Raw genomic sequence first — 23,766 nt, 5'->3', positions numbered from 1 at the left:
TCAGGCTAATTTAAAATACTTTAAAGCTTGGCAGTTACTGGACTATAACCGTTTGTCTTTCTTAAGAATAAGACGATGGCCGTAAAGTGTTACGGTTTTCTTGTTTTGAAAGCAGTGGATGCAATACGATATTTTAATACAGGTTAGGAGATATTGTGTTGAAGAGGCCGACTAGAATTAGACTACCTTTAATGAAGTGGTGATAAACCTTCGCGACCGTGCAGCTGTGCTGTGAAGTAGGTAGAGGTGGGAAGTATTTTCCCTGATTTAGAAGCGAAGTTTCAGTCGTGGAGCGATATTGCGGCGTTGCTATGACATTGCGTTTGATCACCTTTCCTTGGGAGAAGACGGAAATATTACTCCATTAAAACTGAATGCGCCAAATAGTTGTCATTTGCAGTAGCGAAATAGTTGCTTTGCACCAGTAAAAGCAATATTGCGTAGGTTTCAGTGCGTGCAAATTGGGTACAGATTTTGCTGTCTCGATGACAAAGTTTTTGTTTTATTATTAATTTAATATAATATTTAACCATTACTTTAGAATTTTCTATATTTAGTGTGAGTTAATTTAGCTGCAACATTTTCAGTATTTCGATGTACATGGATCTATATCTTAAGTATGTAAGAAAACTAATAAAAAATCTTACTTACATTATTTTGGTTACGTTTATACACCTAGTTCCTTTTGGTTTTTTATTTATTTATATAAAATAAATAATTTCAATAAAATGTAAAAAATAAATTAGGGAACTTGTGTTGAATAGTTTTGCGAATAAATTATGATAAAGGCAAGACAGCTCGCGTATCGTTTAGATGCTATGGTTTATCTTTTTGGTTTTCAAAGGGTTTAAACTCAAAGTTTGTTCCAAGGTATTTCTTTATACGTCAAGAGGAGTTTCTAATTTTAACTTCAGTAGACTACGGCAACGATTTCAAAATTATCTTTTCGCTTTGACGTACTCATCGAATTTGTTGATCTTACGAAAGTTTCACGAAATGTTTTAGTAATAATAAATTCAATTTAATGTTTTATTTTATTTTCGTTAAGTGAATCAAAGACTCTCTTAGATCTTTGTATAATATCATTTCAATCACCCATCATAGACATGTACATAGTTTGTACTACGTTTAATCATGTAGTCTTAAAAGATCAGTATTTAACAAAGTAATGTAATGGATATGATTAACTTAAATAATGGGATTCCTTATAGATTTTTAACATGGTAAATTATGCAAATCTTAAGGTAAGTTGCTTGTAGTAGAGGAGCGACAAAATCAAAATACGATTGCGGCATAGTTCACAGCAAAAGTCGGTGTGGCTGTGTGTCATTGTTTAGCGATCTCGGGAACGTCGCTGGAGTCAATATGCGGAACATTTCCTATTACACGCCCACTTCTTTCCTTGAACGGGTGGATATTTATAGAGTTGAATATCTACTTAATTAATAATTTTTCAATATTTTTTCTTCACTATCTATAAAAAATTTTATTTTAAAAAGTTTTTTTTTTTTAAATAAATTATATATCCGTATGTGTTACCATTTGTGTAAACTTTTATGTATTAATTTTTTTTAAATATTTCGTGGCAGAGGAAATATAATTTCGTTTGAATAAAAAGCATCGGAAAAATTTAGTTTTATATTTCTTTTAAAAATAAAAATTTTCAGCTTTAGTGAGATCTGAGAATATTTTTATTCCAACACAATTTGTAATGGAAGCGACACGCGGAGACAAGAGAGCACGGCGAGGTCGGGCGGCGGGGCATGGGGGCAACGAAGGCGGCAAAATTACTTGCAAATTCCATTTACAAACTCGACGGCCAGGCGTCGTCAAAAGAAACCGGCTGGCTACCACAGCCAATCGTTACGTACACTTTGCCCGTCATTGTGATCTCGGATCGAACTCTATCTTGTTTTGTTTAGAAGCTGTAAGTCGACTCAGAACTAGCACTGGATTTCAAACATAAATATACTCAGCATTTTTCGTTTATCTTTGGTATTTTGGGGAAACTTTAATGAATAGGGTTCATAGTCATGTTTTTGTGAAACTAATAAATTTGTTTAAAGTAATTATATTTTGGAATGAGACGCGTTTAATGTACTTATTTTAATTATAAATAAAGATAAAACAAAGGAACCAGCGATGCTTTAAAATATTGGAATGCACCAAAGAAATTTTCCTGTGTGTTAAGTTTTTAGCTTTTAATTAGTTAATTTTTGTTGTATAGATAACCACAAGCGACACATTAAATACACGTTTCAAAATATGTTTAGTTTTATAGAAGTTAATTTATTGTAAACGAAATTATCCACAACATATTTCTGAACTGTTCTGAACTGTTAAAAATATGGATAGGGAAACGAAGGAGAGAAAGGGAGCTATAGTGAGAGTGGAAAAATGGAAGATACAGTGCGAAGAGATAGGGAAACAAGTGAATTGGAGAGAAAAGCAGAAAGTGAAAGGGCAAGAAGATGCGTAGACATAGTGAAGGGGTGAGAAAGGTAGATTAAGCGAGGGGTAGAAAAGGGGAATTATAGCGAGAGGGAGGTATAGTTAGAGGAATGGAAAGGGAGATGTAGTCAGAGGAAGAGTAATGGAGATGTAATGAAAGAGAGAACAAGACACAAACAAGATGCAATAGAATGATCTCTATATCCTATGGGTACGTAAGTATGTATGTATGTGTATACAATTTAAATTACTATCTAGCTACATGTTTTTAATATTATGATTATTCTACTTAAATAGCAATTTAAAAATTGTAAACGGTTTTACCTTAAACTGTTGTATGTATATATCATATACGTATTGGCAAGGGAACTTGCATAAGTTCGTTATATTGCCGTACAACGAGGTGTTGAGTTGTCTCAAACCACGTATCATTGTTTGTTTCGCTTTAACTTCGCGCACAGCGGTGTAAAGTCAGACTGAGTATCAGTTGAGTTTATAGTACTTTAAAGTTATCATACACATATTAATGAGCAAGCGGTAAAAATTTAATTATTTTTGTAATTTTTTTTTGTTTTTGTAAAAATTTTATAATAATCGTTAATTTTCGTTCTGAGATTTTCTCGGTCAATTGCATGCTCGGATCTATTATATTATATTATTGTTATTATTACTGTTAATAACTTTTATATCCCATGTAATAAGCTACCCTACCCCAACAAACTTTGTACTGTTAAAATTTATTGGCTTGTCGCAATCCAACAGAAAAACAACAATATAAAATGCTTAAAAGTGGTAACTTAATTTATTGATTTATTTTTTTAATAAAAAACTAAATTCATTTAAAAAAAGTATTTTGTTTCGTACTTTGTGAGACTAGTGATAATGAATTATTTAATGTTTATGGTACACGGTATTATATAGGTCTACTTGATTATATCCTAAAGCGACTTTTCAAATTTTTTCGATGCCAAATGTTAGAGGGCTAGGGGCAAGTGTTTTAATTCACTCTGTATATAAGAAAAAAGAATTGTTTTACTAAGTTGATTATTTTGCAGCTTATTTGTTCTTTTTTTCCTCGTAAGAATGTTTCTTGTGCCTGTACAAAATTTTAAAAAAATGAAGAATTCTTCAAGCTATGCTTAGGAACATAAGTTTCGATTAATTTTAGTTTATGTAGGGAAAATCTATGGAGACGTTTTTTTATCAATTCGTATGTCATATTTAATACATTGTATTCGTCAAGCGTGAAACATTTTCTTTATACATGAAAAAATACTTTTTGTAAAAAGCAAGAATTGAATCAAATTGGTATGTTAAAATTGTAAGTTTAGAGACGTTACGGCGAACTTAGCTCATTACCACTTCTACGTTACGGGAATGACAATGGAAGGAATTTTTACTTTATTCCCGTCTAAGCTTATTAGGTGCTGTTGGACGTGTAGTGGCACGAGTCGAGGGCGGTTTGCGAACTGGCGTATTGAATTTCTCGCTTCAACTCCTGGGAAAACGATACTGCAGTTGTTATTTGAGGGTACCTACTTGTGTAATAAACGCTGACAGTGTTTGTTGTAAATCTGTTGGATTGGAACGTGTGGTGCGGTACACAACGCAATTATTTTCTATTTCTGTTCTGTTCGAAAATATGCCGGTGTAGTACCTGCATATTTTCGATGCATTCATGCAAATATACGCACACATAAACACATATACAAATTTGTGTATAAAATAAATATGTATATGTATGAATATGGCTAATTTTGTATAATTTTATAATAATGTATCAATTAGGCTTAGGGTTTGGTGAGAGTATAAATTGAATTACTGTGGCTGTAAATAAATAACCGGTAAACAAAAAGTGGACAATTACATAGTTTAGCTAAAGTTTGTGCAATAATTGAGTGACCCAGCGGTAGAGGTCTCAGACTTGTGATCATAAGTCGCGGGGGTAGATTTCTGGGATTCAATCTTATAATATTCACTCTTTGTGCATTAATTACAAAGGATTGCTATTGCTCTCAAAAAATATATAAAGACTGGGTCACAGTATCCTCTGCGCACCATAACGCCACACTGCGATAGCCATTCCGCGTGCATAGCGTGGCGATTACGGTATATCTCCCATACATGTCTTTGGTGGAGGCCTATGCCTTGCAGTAGGCGTCTAAAGGGCTGAAACGACCATGTATAATAAGATTATTTTTGTATACAAGTAATCAACATTACGATCAGTTTCTGGCGTGTGGATCTATAAAGGAAATAGCGAAGCAATAGTCTTTTAAAACTTTTCTTTGCTCAGTGTTAATTAATTAACTATCTAATACTAACATTTATAACTTAGGTTATTTTAGCAAAAGTTTTTTTTTTCTCTTTACTCCATGCACGTTTAAAACATATGTAAATTTAACTGTCATTTTAACGCGATGATAGTGTACGATGAAACGTAACATGTGAATCATAAATAAAATTGAATGTTCGAATAAGTGTTAAGTTTTTAACTGTAGGGCTCGCACTAAAATTGGAGATGCAAAGAAATTCTATTAAAAAGTCTCTACATAGTATTTACAAACGAAATCTATAGAGAGTAAGGATGATATTCGATTGATGTTATGGCCACGTTTTCCTAGTCTGATTCAAAGTTGAGGGAAGGCAGCAGTAAATAACGTGAGAGATCGAATTATTTCGATAAGCCCGTAAAATGAAACAGGACTTTGTAGCGGTTGCAAATGTTTGACAATGTCTAGATTTAAAAGTTCTGAGATACGTTTTTGTAAAATTTACAGGCTATTTTTTAGCCGAATGGATCTCTAGGTAAGCATGGTTACTGTAAGATAATCATAGTTAAATAGTATTTATTATATTAAACTTTAGAGAGAAACTTTAAAAAGAAAATAAAACATCTACGAAAGCAAGGCAAAATGAAGTTGTTCAAAATGTTCTAATGAACAAATATAATGCAACAAAAAGTTTCGACTTCTATTTAAAAATTAGTTCCATGATCAAATTTAAGTAAAATAAGAGTAGTGTATTAACTTTTCTCTGATTAAGATGAAATAATTGAATATTGATTTTCAACACAGCTATAAAAATGATTTTATTGTATGTTCAGAAAACATTGCCGATTTTTCTTGGAAGTGTGACATACACACTAGAAGTGAAAACAAATTTTTTATAACTAAGAAGCAACTTCGTCGAGTCTCTTTGAGCAATATATACACTTTTACAAAAGGATCCCAAATAATATACAGAAAGCATTTATTAATATATTTTAAAAACAAAGTGATTTTATACAATATAACACAACCTGAGAATGATTTTTCCCCATCATACTATTTTTTAATGTTAGTAAACACGTAATTTTATATTCTTTTAAAATAACATCCTTTGGAGTTTTTATCGCTTGTTCTGAGGTCTGTGGCATTTATCATTCGAACAGATGGTCGATTAAATGTGTTGATGTCAATACGAGATCTAATCCATTCTATGTTCAATAAAGGATTTTTAAATTTAAGTTGAATGACTCTAACAATTCACGACACTCCAATTTGTTGTTAGGAAAGTAAGTACATCGTATCTCCGAGGAAGCTAGTATCTATTTATCATGTATACATTAGTGTGAGAGACGTACAAATGTTACGTTATAAATTATTAAGTGTAATAATATAATTAAGCTTTATAGGCTGAACAGTTGGCGCCGCGGTTAAGCGACCGCTTGGACGCTTGGCCGCGGCCAGTACGTTGAGTTTTGCAACTCTCATCCTGACTGTAGATAAATATATTGCTTATGCAATTAAGAAATAGTTGTATTAACAAAAAATTAAAGAATTTGTAGATTAAAAAAGATGGGTTTCGGATATACCTAGCTTATAAACAGTTTTAACTGTAAAAGTATTGCAATTTACGGTCAAAAACTACAAACTTACTACACTTTGTAAAGTGTAAACGCTTTACAAAGTATCGTGAATTTGTGGTTTATGTTATAAATTTTACGAAGACGCGATTAATAATTTAATTAAGAATAAATGTGCAGAATATTCATGAAAATAATAATAAAATTTCTTTCACATTCATTGTGTTCGTAGAATATTAATAACAGTTTTTATTCAAAGGCTCTATTAGAAACGAGTTTTTATTCTACGCAATTAGAAATTTATTCAAATTTAATTTAGTCCTATTTGTGTGATAGATATGCACTTCCGCATACAAGGGTTGAGTAATAACAGCCAGCAATCATTTTTTCGAGAAAGTCTTTTTGCGCAAAGTTGCTAATTAGTGTTTGCTAGGGCGAACATGCCCGACGCAGTGCAGTGCCAGGGTGGTCCCATCAATACTAAAAAGCCATTATAATGTTGGATTTATTAATCTCTATTATTAATTGCCTTGTAGAGAATGCCTATAAGGCATCAAGTCCGGCATTACACAAGTTCTAAAAGATTAAATAAATAAATACGTAGAGTAATGACCGCCATCTAGGTATAATGGGTCCACAGGCTGCAAGCGTAGAAGACTCAGCTTTGTATAGTTTTATACTGATAGCCACACTGCATCACCAAAACCTCCCGTTATATTTTTTATGGCATTCTGCATCCATTACAAAACGATACTACATAAGATTTTAAAAAAAATCTGTCAAGCGTATTTGGGCACGTCAGACTATATTAAATAAAACACACACGATCAACAGTTATTGCGTATTGTATATTAAAAGTGGTTGGTATCAAGTTGTAGTGACCACTATAGATTTTTCGCCTTAAGAATTCAATGAATTGTTAAACGGCGGTGAATTCTCATTAGAAAATCAAGTTTACAGTGACCAATTGAAGGAATATATTCGAATGCAAAGCTAATAAGTACTGCTTTCTTAATGAGGTTAGTATATGAAATTTTTTAGCTATAAGATCTCAATTTGTTGGACAATATTAACGATTTTACTGTAATATAGTTATAAATGTATAAATTTTCTTTTAATTTTGGCACACTAAAAATATTCTTTATTATCAACATGCATTAAGATTGTAGAAAGTTACAGAATGCATAAATGATTGACATAAGACAGAAATTCTGACAAAAGAAAATTCCATAGGTATATGCAAGCCTGTAGCTTAGCATGTTGAAGTACACAATTTTCACCTCTTCTTTATCTATTCTAAAATTATTACCTTTAATTACATTATGTATTATTTGCTCAGGCAGACGTTGTACATGGATTTGCAGTTTTTTTATTTCCTCTCCGTCGTTTATTTTCGTTGCTGAAGGTCGCACCTTCCTAGAAAGTCTTAGTCGAGGATTCGTCGAGTTGCCTGCTGTTCTGAGTGATTCCGTTATTGCCTCACAATAACTGTCACTATCAGCACACAGTTTGCACGTTGGTTTAGTGATAGCCCTCTTGGTTTCTTTTCCTCTATATTTCTACAACAGCTATCATATCGTGATTCTCAGGTTGTTTCTGAGCTATGTGACAAGCAAAACAAAACTTATCCGTTTGGCACAAATATGATTTTTATATTTTGTACATTGCAAGACTACAGAACTAATAATTATATTTGTATTCATTGTATTGCTTGATGGAACACGATATCGATCGCGTTGAACTAAATTTTATCTATACCTTTTTGATTTTGATTAACGTAAAATGAGGCAAATAGGGATGGGTGTTTTAATTTACTCCGTGTATGCGAAAGAAAAATGTTTTGGAAAATTTCAAATATCGTTAAAATTTATAAACATATTCATTCATGTTCTTTTTATTTTTTTCTATAGGAGCTAATAAATAAATAAATGAAAAAATAGTTCATTTAGTTAAACAATTTTCGAGTTTGGTTGTTTTTATACAGGGTGATAAGTTATAGATGTGAAAGCCTTAAATGGACGAATATACAACTTATTTACTGTCAATTAATATAGAAAACACCACCCTATCCAAAAATAATGTGTTTAGAAATTATAAACAAAAAATAAAAAATAGAAAGGAAAAGCAGAAAATTCATATTTACATTATATTCATTCGAATATACATTAAATTTCATTATTGTTTACTATTTATTCCAGTAGAATTTTAACTGCCAGAAGTTATTGGTCCGTCGCATTCTCGCGTCCTTGACTACGTCGTCGGTCCACGTAGTGTTCGAGAGAGAGTACCCACTCCGCATCTACTTGAATTCCATTAGAAAAAATAAGTTAATGTAATATATTTCAGAGTGTTATATAGGGTCATAGGAAATAGGTGTAAAAGCCTTAAAGCTTATTGCTGACAAATGAGCTACACATTCACTTGTTTAAAGTTTTTACACCTATAATCAATCACCTATAGATGAAAGATAATTAGAAAAGCAGGGGGTCTGCTGAGAATTGTTTATTTTTACAGAAGCCTTACACTCGTATATCGGCGAGCATATGTGGGCGCACGCCCGGTGCTGGAGCGTCGGCGTGCAATCTTATTTTTCCGGGCGAGCCGTTGGCTCTCTGCCGGCGGCTTATTGCCTACGTGCCACCGGGACGGTCGCACACGCGTCATATTATTCTATCGAACGGCTATCGGTCGTACCCACGCGACACTATTGGTATAACCAACACTGTCTTCCGCAGATATTGCCCGGCCTCGTAAATAAAACTATCAAAGTAACCGTACGCTAAGGAGCTCTGTTTATCACTGTAATGGGATTCACAAAATGTATTTCCCTCGCGAAATATTAAGTTCAACGGAAATTATAATTTAACTTAAAAATAAATGTATGAATTTCAGTTTACGTTTGGAAAATAAAAAGTGTTACGCTATTATTAGATGTGTAATTAGAATGGATGGTTTATTTATTAACAAGTAGACTGTACCACTGTGTGATCGGATCGACGCAGCGTGGGTAGGTGTAACCCCTCTAGGTGTACTGACGACATAGTTGGGGTCCTGAGAGTTTTTTTGGATGCGAGCATTGTAAAACCGGTCTTCGGGGGACGCCTTTGCTTTACAGCGGGCGTCTATTGACTGAAATAATATCGATAATATGGATTAAAATTAAATAGATTTTTTGTTTATCTAGTTGTTCAATTTATATTGAAACTTTTACTTGTGCGCAATTACACAAACAATAACCTAATAAGGGCAAACGCAGCCGACGTTATTACCGTCGGCGAATGTTGCCACTGAGACTTGTCAGAAAAAGTGAAAGTTTTTATCTGTCTGCGGTCCCCGGTCGCCCGTTCTCATTTCCACGGAGCTACGCTTGATAGCAATCGAGCGACGGTGTCGCAGGGTTGAACCATCAATCGCCGTATAATTGACTATATCCTCGTTCAAACATTTATTAATAATGTTGAATAAGCTTGGCGTAACTCGATTTAAAATAAAATTTCTTTTTGCTATTTTCCTTACTGTTTTTAATGCGTTAACGTCACTACACAATGAACATTAATTTAATATTGCACTGAAATATAGTTGTCGTTATTTATTTGATTCAGCTTCTTTTCCGTTACAAAAATATCGCGATTTCATAATTTATAAGAAAATATAACTCCAACTATATATATATATATATATATATATATATATGTATATATATATAGGTATATATATATACGTAAATATATTTATATACATATATATATGTATATATACATATATATATATATATATATATATATATATATGTATATATATATATGTATATATACATATATACATATATATATATATATATGTATATATACATATATACATATATATATATATATATATATATATATGTATATATATATATGTATATATATATACGTAAATATATTTATATACATATATATATGTATATAAATATGTTTTTATATATGTATTGTGTATAAATGTGAATAATATGTGAATAAAAATTAAAGAATGAAAGCCAAATTTATGAAACTTACAGGGTTGTAGTTAAGTTTCATGAAATATTAAAGTATAAATAATATTAATTTGTGTTGGATTTATAAGTTAAAACGCTTAAACAGAGTGGAAGTTTTATTCAGTCAACCCTGATTTCATAAACAGTGAGGAACAAAGAAAAAAATGTGTACGCTCGGGGGAGAGATACGTCAAAAAATTATGGGACCTTAGGAGCGTTGGCGAGATGATCTCGGTAAGCCGATAGTCGCTCTTCGTGTAGCTGAGTGTGCTGCCTTACACAAGACCTTTACAATTAAGTTATAAATGTATTACAGACTGTAATTGGCTTTGTGATGCTACGCTAATGCTGACTTCGGGACCTCAGCCTGTCTAAAGAATGTTACAGCTCGTTCTTCGCCCCGCATGGCCTAAGCCGTTTAGTGTAATAAATTTTGATCCAAATAGATTAATATTTATGTTAATAGTATCGAGTTTTTAGCTACTTATTTTTTGTCACTGACGTTTCGGTTAATAATGAGATATGATCCATGTACAAGCAAATGTACAGATAAACAGATTCCTTTGCGCAGTGTTCACCTAATTTTTTTTTAAAATTGAATTATTTTATACAAACGATGATTTATTCTATGAAACAGCATTTGCCTAATGTAGAGTGTTTAGTAAAGCAGAAAATATTGTAGTAAATTCGATGTGCTGGAAATTGAAACTTTTACTAAATCATTTATGCCATGATATAAAATTTTTAGTTCTTTTCTTATGTAATTCCTATAACTTGTTGGTTGTAATAAATAACAAGTAATAGCATTTGTTCAAAAACACTGAGCAGAAATTGCGACTTTTGCTTTTGTATGAATTGCATTAACATATAATAAAATTCTTAATTTTCAACACCTTAAAGCTTATATTAAATTTTGTACGTATTATATTAAAAATGTGTGCGGAATAAAAAAGCTATTTTTCATATCTCTTCTTACTAAAATTATAATAATTTGACTTAGAGAAATGTTTTTCACACTAATCTTTTTTTCGAATTCCAAATATAGCTGTAACTCTCTTGACTTTCTAACATATTATCTCAAATCGAAATTAGATGTATTTATGGTTAATCGAACGCTTACCAATGTAATAAAACAATTAATAAAAGGATCTTATTACTTAGATAAAGTGATTAATTACACGATTATTTCATGAAAAAATGTTATTAACTTTTCCCGTATAAAAGAGTAATCTTTTATATATCAATACACAAAAATTAACCTTTATATAGCTGTTAAGCGACTATTTCGTGTAGGTATTTTACGATACATGATACGTTACTATGGATGAAAAAATCACGTGGAATATGATAAAAAAACTTTTCCCTTGTCTTAAAATTCCATAAAGAAAATTAACACACACACATAACCCTAGCTGTCAAACATTTGACGTCAATCAAAACAAAATCGTGTTAGAGTGTAATCAAACAAAAATTATCGTGCGCTGTAAGCATAACAATGAAAATATAATAACATTATTGCTAGTTTTGTAATGTACGAATTAGAAAACCATTTTTTTAAAGTTATCTATATTTTTATTAACACATCAAATCTATGAACTTTTTCAGACCGTTTTATTAATTTTTTTATTGAACTACGACAGTCCAATACCTTTTAACATCACGAAGTTTGTTGGGACAGCCATCAATATTATAGTTATATAAAATTGTTATAAGCGTTAACATTTTAAAAACCGTTAAAAGTCTGTAAGAATGAAAGCAGAGTCCATTTTATTATCGAGTTAGTGATTCAAGCGTTGGCGCGGTGGGCACGGGCCTCCAATAAAACGAGCGGAGGTAACCGCCGTGTTTGCTGTGACGCCACTGAGATGACTGATAGAGCACGCTTCACAATCCAAGCGCCGCTTCGTTCTTATAAACTACCGAATATACCATCCGGCCATTAAATAAAACTATCTATTTGCCAAAAAGCTACTATGAAACGTGGACTTTATTTTGAATGTATAATAAGGAAAAAAACTTTTCCATTTTTTAATGGGCTTAAATAAGGTTTATGGAATACTTTGAGTTTTATTTCTGCATTCCCGACGTTCCGAATATTTTATAACACCCATGGTTGCGGGTCCAATAATATAGTAATGAGGTCCAATACTTGTATTGGGACTCCGTACATTATAGTTAAAGCGAGATGTTTCAAAGTTCATTGTTGTTGCTTGTATATCATCAACATCATTCTGCTGGATATTGACTTTACATTTCTAATGAAACCGGTAGGAGACGGCCTGCATTCAGTGCCTTCTGACGACCTTGTTAAAGCTGTCTGTCCGTCTTGTCGGGTACATATTACGCTGTGCATATAGCGCGCTCAACAGATGGACGCTGGGCATTTATTCTGTGACTGCCATTTCAACTTTTAAATCCGCTGGCCAACTTTGTTTGTTGTCTTAAGATCTCCACATTGCTTAAATCTCTCCATGGTTCGTTGAGTGATTGTAATTTTATCAATGATGCTAGAAGTGAGCGATTGCTTTTCCAGTTTCAAGAAATAATTAGGTTCCCTTTGGGCTTCCCAGTCGATGGAATCAGCCTTAGTCTCTACCGAAATAGTACCGTTAATCAAGTTTATTAAAAACATATATTATTTGATTATTTACTTAAGTTTCGTTCACAGGAGTATTCAAGATTTTAGTTATAAAATTTCAGTACTAATTAAGCATCCGGATTATTTATTTGCTTCTATTATTTTGCAGTTAATTATATACATTCAGCTATTAATTAAAATAAAAGACGTTGTCACAATTAGCTGCTAACAGTTTTCTGTTTGCAACAATATTAAGCCATGGTAAGACTGAGTCAAGTTCAGACACTATGACTATAAATAGTTCCTTCATGAATTTGCGTTTCAGCCAAGCCGCTCCTTTGCTACAAGAACGCATTACTTTGCATTGCAGTGACATTTTTCTTTATGAACTCTCTCGCCTTGTTTTTATTAATTCCACTTCGTTGAAAAGTAGAACTCTATGAAGAAATTAAATAAGCCGCCCTGGAATGTACCGTTAGAAAATGTTAAAGTTTTTTTTTTTTACTTTCAGTTTAAAAACTCTATAAAGAGATGCTTTTGAACCAGAGAGTACTCGGGAAGTAATTTGAGAAATTTTAAAAACTTTATTTTTCATAATAAATTTAGAACATCAATCACGTACAATTGGAGAGTTCTCTTAGCTATTCATTCTTATTAAGTATTTTTTTGTTATGTGACTTGGCTTGAAATATAAATACAAGATTAAATTTAACTTCAAAAGGACCACATCTTACATAATATTAGAATTAATACGATAAGCTTAGCTTTGCTTCATCTCTGATTGTGGGAGAACATGGTTTAATCTGATGTAATTAAATCTTGGATATCTTACTTGCCGGTACAAATAAATTATTTGTTATAGTTTTTGAATAATTGTTACTCTTATATTTTATTAATATTGTGTAAGGTGACCCTGAACAGATATAATATAAATCTATCATCATTTCTGGCATAGGCCGTCCACAGCTGGGCATACGCGTCCTCATAGATTTACATTTTTCATTCATTGCTTGGTCACAATAATAAAGTTTATCATTTATCTTTACATACTATAGTAGAAATGGTTAAAGTAATAATACGTAGCCACAATCTCTAAAAATTCATCATCATCATCATCATTTCAGCCGTAGAAGTCCATTGCTGGACATAAGCTTCTTACACAAATTATCAATGAAACCGTTTGGATGCGGCATGCATCCCACGTGAATGGGCTGTCCGTGACTTCCACTTCAGAAATTAAAGGCTCCAGCGCTATATGGCCACTGCGATTAAAGCTGTCCAATCCGTAAGCATATACAAAGTGATAAAATAGAACAAACAATGGTGGTGGGTAATGCGCTACTTTAATTATTGTAGGTTCGCCATGAAACAAAATATTTCACGTAAATATAAAAAAAAAATTATTATTTTCGCAAAAAAGTTCATAGCATTTTTAGAGGGCATATAGATGAATTAATTTAGAAACAAACAAAAACTCGAAACAAATACCAGCCGTTATAGCATATTTTATTAGCGATATTCATAAAACTTTCATCAAAGCTTCAATTTCATTAGAATAGTAATTTTGATTGAATCTTAGCATGATTTTTAATTGAAAGCGTTGAGGCGATTGATTGTCAGTGAATCGGCTTTAATATTTACATATATATATATATACATAACACTATCGTGAAACAAAGTTTCGTATGTTACACATACACATGTATGTGCATATATATAGTTATTTATATTTTTATATATCAACAAGAGAAAGGAGTTGCTGCGTTTCCTAAGCTAAGTAATGACAGACATTGCAGTCTCAAATCGGATCAGTATTGTTTATGCTACTATTTGATGACAGACAAAGGCGCGTGATCGGCCTTTACCAAGAGAATTGTACTGTCAGAAATCTCTTTGTCTTATGTTCGGCACAAAGGTTTTGCATATTAATTTAGTTAATTGTCTTTTTATACATCACATTAAATTCAGGTAAGATTATACAAAGTGTTCATACTTATGACACAAATGACTCTGATGAGTAGCATCGCGTTGTTATGAAATAGGCGCATCGCTTGCATATTAGCTAAACGATGTCACTTAATTATATAAATATAGACACTTCTATTACCATTAATCAAAACATTTGTAATTAAATCAATTAATTAACTTTTACACACTGATTATTAAATAATCAGTAAGAGTATAAATAATTTAAAATTACAAAGTAGTGAGTAATATAACATCATAATACTTATTAGTTAGAAATTTTGTCTTCATGATTTTCTGTGTGAGTAATTATGTACGAAAACGAACCGGTTCAATAATTTAATTCATTTAAGAAGTCATAAAGTAAGCGGCGTCTCACTGCTTAATATAGCCGCCCTGCAAGAAACAATTAGACAGGAGTACACCTACATGAGAGTTACAAAGATGATAGAAGACACATGGAAATTATGTTAGACTTTTTTGTTATTGTTTCGGCCAAAATAAATAAGCATATTATTTATTAACAACTTTGCTTAATATAACACAAATAGTAAACGTGATACAAAGACAGCTTTAAACTCTTAAACGTTTTAAATATTCAACTTTATTTCAGCGGCAGGAAGTCCCCTGTTGGATATAGGCCTGCTTCATAGATTTCCAATGAAACCCGATGTTCCTAAGCAGGTCATAGTTAGGCCGTCCTGCGTTAGCCAGTCCATTGTGTCCATTACAGAACCAGCAACACGTAGCGATTAAAATAGCCCCCCAACGGTCTTCAGTTCTGAGCGCTGCATCGCCAGCTCACTGTGACGTCATTTCGAATGTAACCTACGTAAGGTTACATTCGTTCGCCTTCGGATTTTCTCACTCTTGACTCGATCTGGAAGAGTAATCCCGAACACAGCCCTCGCTTAGTTCGTTTTAAAAATATCAAGTATCATTATGCAAAGTATAAACTTTTAATAACCAAGGTTCGTTGCTATCGGATATCTTCGAACTTCAATGCTAAACGCATTTCGACATTGCAAGCTGAGATATGGAGCCAGCGTTTATGCAACCCAACACCTTAATGGCCGGAGTAGAAGTTGTTTAATTTCCGTAATTAGGTCTAGGCTAAGCACCTTTAACGCTGTGTCAAATGAAATGAGGATAGGAATACCATCAGGCAAGCATAATTATTAATGAAAAAAATTTGTTGGATTTTATATAATTTTCTATGCGCATAAACAACAGAAAAATAGTCGTTAATTTTTTATTCTTAGCACGTTCGAGATAAGATTAATAACATGTCTATTTCTTTATTTTCATATATCTGTGCAGACATGAGGTAACGTGTCGAATGGATTGTAATATGAAGGTATAAATCGTGGGAACACAGTGACGAACTCGACGGGGAGGCGCACTTACATACAGAATGAGAGACATCTACCCCACGTTAAGCGCGAACTGCTCCGAGAATGTCCTTTTAATTGTTTCTCTGAATGTACGACGCCAGCGTATTACCTTGATACCCTTTCTGATATTAAGTAAATTAAATATAAGACAATAGTGTTAACAGCAACGAGTATCACATATAATAATAACAATGCGTAGGTGACGAAGTATTTTATAACGTTGAGGTATTACAAAATGCTTAAAATGTTTATTTTCATGCACCGAAACTATTGTTTGTTAAAGTTTGTATCATTAAATGTACTGAATGTTAAAGACGGCAAACATACTTATGTGAAAACCTCAAAATGTACTAATCTATAGTCTGTTTTTCATAGCTTTCCACAAAACTTGTAACATATTATTAAATTAAACATAATTTTACACGGTAAATCATATTTTTCTATGAAATTGTACAGAGTGATTTGTTTTAGGTGTAAAACATTTAAAGGGGTAAATATTGTTCATTTGTTAGCAAAAAGCTTTAAAGTTTTTACATCTATTTTCAATCCTTATACATTCCTTTTTACTGTGAACTTCTAAACAAAGGAGAAAATAGTTGTTTTGTATTAAAATTCTAAAAAGATAGGGAGAACTTTTATTTTAATATCAATTATGCTACGCATAGCAACAGAGTAAAGCATATTACTTTTATGAGCACTTTGTATTTAAAGTGCTATAGCCATGACGATAACACCGGATAACAGTCGACTTGCACAATATTCAAATGAAATTGCATCTTTGCCAAAACTAGCAAGAGAATGGCGTCGGTAACATTAATATATAATAGAATATCAGACCCTCCTTCTGTCGCGGCAGCCTCTTTGTTTTTATAGGTTGTTGCATACTAAAACGTTAATCAAGGATTTTACTTTATTACATCTGAATTATTTAGACCACATATTTTATATTTTTTTTTACCACCGTACAAATTATTTTGACAGTCAAGATTGGACTATATAAAAAGAAAACTAAATAGAAAAAACGTATAAGTTTCTCTTCGCAACCGATAGACGCTCACTGACAAGGCATAGGCTTTCCCAATAATATCTATGGGGAGATTTACCATAATCGCCACGTATCGCAGGCTGATTGGCGATCGCAGTGTCATTTTGCAGTATTCAGAGGACCTTGCCTGCCAATCCAATACCTAAGTACTTTACTATTATATTGCCGTAAATATACACAAATTACTAACTAATCTATGTGGTTATAGATAGTATGTAAACAAACCTGGATTACGTTTTTGGGATATTATAATATCCACAATATGCATATACATGCATATTGTGGATATTCCATACATGTTTATTTGACATGAATGGAATACTCCATTCATGTCAAATAAACATATAAAAAACAGGAAGTGTTTTTTATATTTTACGAATTATACTTCTAGTCATAAACCTTAACAAACAAATTCTCCTGTGCCCAGTAGTCGTAAAATAAATATGATAAATATACATTCGATGACTTTACATTTATTATTAAATAAAAAATATTTAGTGGCTGTGACAGTTAAAAATAAAGGTATTTTTATCACAGACACGCTTATGAATTTGACACATAATAATCGATATCGGCAGTTTAAAATAGAAAACTCAACACTTTCCAGGTGTCTGAGCGAAATTAGATACATTTAAATAGCCCAGCGCGGAGTTGGTAGTATTTATTTCCGGAGATAAGCTTGTGCATACGTGAATTAAGTGTTAAGAAAGACTTCACCTGTGTTTTTAGACTTGCTAAAGAAATTTATTTCTAGAACTACGATTGGATTAGGACTAATGGACTTTAGACAGCTTTGAACCTTAAATTAAATATTTTTTTTATTCTCTACTTGCATATAAAATAATTTAATAAAATAGTAAAGCTATAGTGAACTGTTAATTCGTTAATTATTTGTTGACCGTAATATTAATATAAAGGTGTGGATGGTGTCTAATCTACAGACAGTAACATAATTGTTATGTAACACAATTTAAAGTTAAAAGCGAGCTTAAATCCCGCTTTGGGTATGCATTAACACGCTTCTGTTTTTCATGTTAGTGAGATTAAAAATATTATTGACTAAAACGTATGGATTTACTTAAATTTAATTTTAGTTTTTAAGTAAAAATTCTACTTATGTTATGAACGCTAAAGTTTAAAAATGATTACATAACTTTCGATTTATTTCGTAAAACATATAATAAATGTGTAGTACAGCCTTTCTTAAAACCAATGATTTGAAAATATTAAATAATGTACTCGTAATAGACCCTCCACAAGGTGGACCGACGGCAAAGACATCGCCGGAAGTCATTGGATACGGGCAGCGCAAAACCGGACATCCTGGCTATCTTTGGAGGAGGCCTATGTTCTGAAGCGGGTGTCTACCGGCTGACCCGATGGTGATGATGGTCTGCATTTGTAGACTTTTTACTACCAATAATTACTGACCATTTCAATAGAAAAAAATAATGTAACAAATTTAAGAGTGATCATTATATATACGAGTGTAATAGGAAATAGATGTAAAATCTTTAAACCTTTTTGCTGTCAAATTCCTTTAAAGCTTTTACACCTATAACCAATCGATATATATATGTAGTATATATGTAAATAATCGTCGTTACATTTTAAACAACAATTAAATAAACGAGCTTACAATGTACTATTCATTAATATTCCATTAATGTCAGTGTATTGGTTGATCTCTTCAGGATATCATAGATGAGTTGGTTTATACGTATATAGAAATGGAGCCGCGTCAATGGCAAATGCAATTAGTTGGAGTGCACCGTTTTTGATGTAGTGCTGAGTGCCGACATAGAGCCCGTGTGTATATAGAGAGCCATCAGATATAAATAATCCCGCTCCTGAAATCGGAATATCTGTTTGTAGAGACGCCGTAAAGTATTTAAAGAGAGATAATTTTTATTATTTTCAAACAAATTTGCATTAATATTGTTATGCCAGGATTATGGATTAATATGAACTAATATGTTATATAAATATCAATACGTTTTCAAAGAAGAATATTTTTTGAGGTTCTGAGTTATTGTGTTAAAGTACTTTTATGTAATTTACATTATTATTAACTTATCGTGTTCATCAGTAAACATGTTATGTGTTTTAACTATTTATTAGAACATATAAAATAATTAATTACATGAATGTTTGAGTGTTGTTAATTAGCAAGTGTAAAATTTGATGAAAAGAGTAATTTGGGCGGGCTTAAAATCTGTCGATATATGCTCAGTGGCGTTGATTTACGATTTCATTTGTTACACGCAGCGCGACAGAGGGCCATAACAATGGTGTTCATGTGAGTACTAATTTGCGTCTGCGAATACACAAATAAAGTGGCGATAAATTATTGTAAACATAATAAAATTAATGAATAATTTGTGGTGTTGTAAATTGGTAATGATTGTTTTAAATTAACTATTGTCCTCAATACGTATTTCTTGGACGTTTATGACCAGAAATTGATTTCTTACGGTCGAAAAGTCTTGGAGGATGTTGACTTAACACCTAAGTAGCAACTTAATAATATTTAGCTTACGTGTGTAAGTCAAAAATTTTTGATGGCCAACCAGCATGAGCGTAATTTAAAACAACTGCCAACAAAATAAGTAAAGATCTCGAAATGAATATTGCATATCCGTCGACCTAAACTATTAGTCATATAACTAATGATTCTCACACTAAGCCATTAAGTGTATTACGGTCTCTACACGATATTTTGAAAGGGGTTAAGTCGCAGTATAAAGAGGGCTCCTCGCCAGGTGGAACGACGACATAGTTAATGTCGTTGGATGTCGTTGGATGCGAGCAGCGCAAGATCAGTCACCGTGGCAACCTTTGGGGGAGGCCTATACCTTACAGTGAGCGTCTATCTGTTGAACAGAAGAAGAAGAAAGCAGTTTGAACTCATTATTATTATAGCAGCCTGAAGTCCATTACCGGACATAGGCCTCCACATAGATCAGTTACAGTGGCATCTAGCGGGTACAGGCGACCTTAACAGGGTCGGCAGTCCAAATTTTGGACGAAATTCCTACTCTGCACTTGCTAGTCCATGGTCTCCTGTCCAGAACCATAAGACCCAGTGGCCATCTATTCTACGCGCTACGTGACCTTGCCTGTCACTAATTTGACAATTCGTTGGGCAAACTGAAACAAACAACAAAAATAGTCAGTATTTAATGGAATCAGGCGTTGCCTTGCGGAAGTCCATCCTAAATAAGAAAATGACAAATATTTAGCAACTTCCGCACATGCAGTAGTAGTCGTGCAACAAAGTGCACCGCCCGCCAGCCCGCTGATAATGCGTATGCGGCAAACAATGCAAATCATACAACCGCCACCGCCAAATTACTCAACACGTGTTTCACCCAACCACGGGGCATCTTCAGGAGTTATGTTACACCGATTAGTGCTAAACACAGAGTCTGTGTGTGCACTGCATGTGCGGAAGTGGCTAAATATTGGTCTTTTTCTTACTTAAATATAGTCAGTTAAATTTTTTTACATTGGCAAAAACAATAAGTTTCAAAAGGTCAAAAAAGCACTCAACTACCTTTGTCAATCAAACTGTGGCAAGGTTGTCATCTTCATTTACTCTCGGATGCTAATATTTAAAAACTGGGAGAAACATAAGGAATTTCTCAAACTAATTGTTACTAGAATTTATTTATATTTTAGGTACAAAAGAAAACTAAAAATGCAATGACGTTTTGGCCTCCAATAATATTTTACGTAATAACTACTATTTAATATGAAGGTCAATTCTAGAAAATGGTTTTGAACACAATTGAACATTTTATATTTTATTTATACGAAATAAACGTTAATCTTAGGTTTATTTTAAATCAATAATTTATTGTCGACGTAAAGAGACTACTGAAAGAAAAATAGTCAAGATTTGAATGTAATGTTTGACAAAAGATATTCAGCACCGAGTCTTGTGAACATTTGGAAAGTATCCAAAGTAATAAATTATTTTAAAACGTACCTTTGAAAATATAATGAATTTATTGTGATATTCATTTACTTTGTAATTTACGAAGATTAAAAATTCAGTGCTATAAAAATAAACTGTTTTAATCCTAACGTATATAATATCGAATTTTTTTTGAGAATATGTTGACGTTGTTACGAATAAGTCTAGTCTCATACTCTTTATTACTAGAAGGGGAGTCGTTATGTCTACAGCGGATAAATAGGTGCTTACTTCGAATGGCGTGCTTCAAAAGAGTCGTCGTGGTCTAACACAAATTGTATGGAATCGCCCGTTAAAAGGGGACAATAATTAATGAAACTTGAGCATTTTGTGTACATTGAAGACGTTAGTGATGACGATTATGTTTTGCTTCTTGTTATACTTTTATTTATAATCAATTTTGTTATTCGTTATTGTAAATCTTTACACAATTCTATTTATTCTGTTCTTGGCAATATGCTTCATGTGAAGTTTTATTTTAAAAACGATCGTTACAACATACAATTTTTCTTGATTAAGGATAAACTTAAAGGGAATATAATTCTTTATAATTTTATGTTAGGAAAACAATTTTATTTAAAAATTGACATTATTGATAGACTTTAACATAAAAAATTATACAGGAATTAAAAATATATTATTGATTATCTGTAATGAATGATCATATTTTAAACAGGGATCGTTTTCGTTGATAGTAATAAACAAACACACTTGAAATGAAATTGCGTTTAAGCCAATAGGTACAAGTATTCATCGTCAGTCATATTATTTGTCAACTGCCGTCATTGGCAGGCGCCGCCGCGTGTCGAGTGCGAACGACGCATGGCCTATCCAATTACAAATTCGCAATATTTTCTATGCAATGACGCTTGGAAAATGCAATCAATCTACGAGAAACGTCCGAATATATGTCACGTCACGAGTAAACTTTCGGGAATAAATTTAATTAAACGACAAATAACACAGAACCAATGCTCATTGTATTGATTTTCAGTTACTAAAGAATATCATACCTTTAATTTCCCAAAATTGCAAAGTGATCGAGGTTTTCAGTATAGAGATGTGATACGTGTGCGTCTTTATGTTGATTTAGAGTCACAGATCTGCCAAAGCTAAACAATCAGTAATTTTTATTGCCTGAACAGAATTTTATAATTCGTTCGTCGCGGTATAAGTTATATAGACATAACGTTTTTACATAAAACACTAAGATGCGTGATCTTACGATTAACAACATGTTAAATACATAATTAACAGAACATTAATTATGAATTTCGTCATGAAAGTATTCTTCATATTTCAAAATTAGCGTATATTATTATGTATCTGATACGCGTAAAATCAAATCTATTAAAACTAAGAGTTATCTCCTTTTTGCTATGTTTTACTTTTCAAAATAGGACAAACAATTTACTAAATACATTTTAATTATATTTAAGTGACCTACACTTATACGATGCTTAAAGACGAATTAGAAGTCGAAGGTAGTCTGTGCAATTTAACTTTTTGCAATATGCAAAATTAAATTAATGAATATAGCTAAAATAAATAATAGATAAGGACATCATAAAATGATAAAAGGGTATCTTTAAAATAACAGAATATATACATATTTACAAAAAATAATAACTGAAATAGACAAATGTACTGTAAGGATAAAAAAAACGTGAGGCAGATTTCAAAGGACTCGGACAATGGTTAGCTTGAATTGAGAAGCAAAGATTGTTTATCAATATATATAGTTATACTACAGCCTGATATGTAACACCAGTAACCAGTTTTTACGATTACTGTTAGGTATTTAGGTTAAATATAGGGACATTGGCGTTTTTTTGTGAGTTTAACAAAAAGATAAAAATAAATTATAATAAGCCTTTGAATTTATGAACATGTAGTGTTTTTCAAATAAAAATTACATTATTAGTATTCAAAAAGAAAACGTGAACGTGGTTTTGGGTTTATAATGAAATAAAATGGAAAACGAAAATAAAATAAAGTGTAACAAAAAGTATAGACGTGCAATGAATGGTGGGTTTTGCAGGTCACATTAATAGGTAAAGAGCGCGTTGCATGAGGCAGATAAATATAGATCGAATGCAGTTCGCAAGCAGAAAAGCCACTCCAGAGGCAAACCTTAGTTTTGTTTTAGGTTGGATACATACCGGGAAATATTTTCAAAAATTCATGCCAAATATACAGAATACATAAATACAGATATAATAGATGAAAATAATTATGTAATATTATTATAATAATATTTTAGGTGCTTGTACTTAATTAACTAATATAGCAATGAGGCAGTTGAAGTCACACGTCGCGCATAATCGATTGCCATGAATGGAGTAAGAAAAGGACCAATATTTAGCCACTTCCGCACATGCAGTGGTAGTAGTGCAATGAAATGCACCGCCCGCCTTGCATGCATATGTTACACATAACTCCTGAAGATGCCCCGTGGAGGGGTGAAACACGTGTTGAGTAATTTGGTGGTG

Source organism: Battus philenor, unplaced genomic scaffold, assembly GCF_028537555.1.
Source record: "Battus philenor isolate CCGP_79_NKW_IND1 unplaced genomic scaffold, ilBatPhil1.0.hap1 SCAF_3, whole genome shotgun sequence".
Lineage (NCBI taxonomy): Eukaryota > Metazoa > Arthropoda > Insecta > Lepidoptera > Papilionidae > Battus > Battus philenor.
The sequence above is the reverse complement of the archived record's forward strand: the minus strand, read 5'-3'. Positions refer to the sequence as shown.